At 35.0% G+C, this 1,114-nt stretch overlaps 1 non-coding gene across 1 annotated transcript; it reads left to right on the top strand.

Annotated features, from left to right (window-relative positions):
* Nucleotides 1-739: 739 nt before the first annotated feature.
* LOC136128660 (U6 spliceosomal RNA) lies at nt 740-850 on the top strand. The gene has a single exon (XR_010656246.1). It is a non-coding gene; the product is annotated as a U6 spliceosomal RNA (small nuclear RNA).
* Nucleotides 851-1,114: the final 264 nt, after the last annotated feature.

Genomic DNA, 1,114 nt, shown 5'->3' with positions numbered 1-1,114 from the left:
AGAAAAATAGATATTTATGTACATATAACTGAATCACTTTGCTGTACACCTGAAACCAACACATTGTAAATCAACTATACTTCAGTTAAAAAAAATATATACCCTCTCTTCAGTAGAATGCAAGCTCCCTGAAAGCAGGAAAACTTTTCATCTTGTTTAGCACTGTATCTCTAATGCCAGAATGTAGTTTCGGTGCAGTAACTTTTGAATGAATGCAAAAATGATATATAATCATAGATATCTATATGAGTATAAGACCTGTAAAACTACTGATTCTGACTCATACCATTGGTCTGGAACCCCAGTCACTCTCTGGAGTTAGTGGGGGACACCTCACGATGAATACTTTTTATCTTTTAATTGAGGTTAAAGATAAGTCATCACTGATTCTATACAGTATGCATAAAGGCCAAAAAGAGAATCAGTCATCACTGATTCTATACAGTATGCATAAATGCCAAAAAGAGAAGGTCCCTCATTTGAAGTAAAGATTAGATTGGGGCATTTTATATATCGGAGAGGGAGGGTTGAGCAATATTTGAGAATGTACAGTGATGGGGAATATAGTAGCTGAAATATTAATTCCTGGAGGATCAATTATGGTGTAGAGCAAAGAGCACTGGACTTGGTGTCAGAAGTCCTGCTTTGAGTCCTGACTCTGCCACTTAGTTGCTATGGCAATGTAAACAAATCACGTATCTCCCTGAGAATCAATTTCCTTATCAAGAAAACTGGAAGTGTGCTCACTTCAGCAGCACATATACTATATAAAATTGGAATGATACAGAGAAGATTAGCATGGCCCCTGTGCAAGGATGACACACAAATTTGTGAAATGTTCCATATTTTTAATAAAAATTAATTTAAAAAAACATTTTAGAAAAGACAAGAAAACTGGAGGTAATGTCTGTTTCTTATTTTCCAATTACAAATACTGGCCAGTACTAATTCCCTCCAAAGTCTGAAGGAGACTCTAGAGTAGGCAAAGTCTCAGCTAGTGATCAATTCATTAAAAAATTAGAATTATTTTCACTTGATGTTTCCTGGTTATCATCAAAGATTCTTCTGGAACAGGTATAGGAGTGGTAGAGAATATATCCATTTAACAATAACT

Source organism: Phocoena phocoena, chromosome 9 (genome assembly GCF_963924675.1).
Source record: "Phocoena phocoena chromosome 9, mPhoPho1.1, whole genome shotgun sequence".
NCBI lineage: Eukaryota > Metazoa > Chordata > Mammalia > Artiodactyla > Phocoenidae > Phocoena > Phocoena phocoena.
The sequence above is the reverse complement of the archived record's forward strand: the minus strand, read 5'-3'. Positions and strand labels throughout refer to the sequence as shown.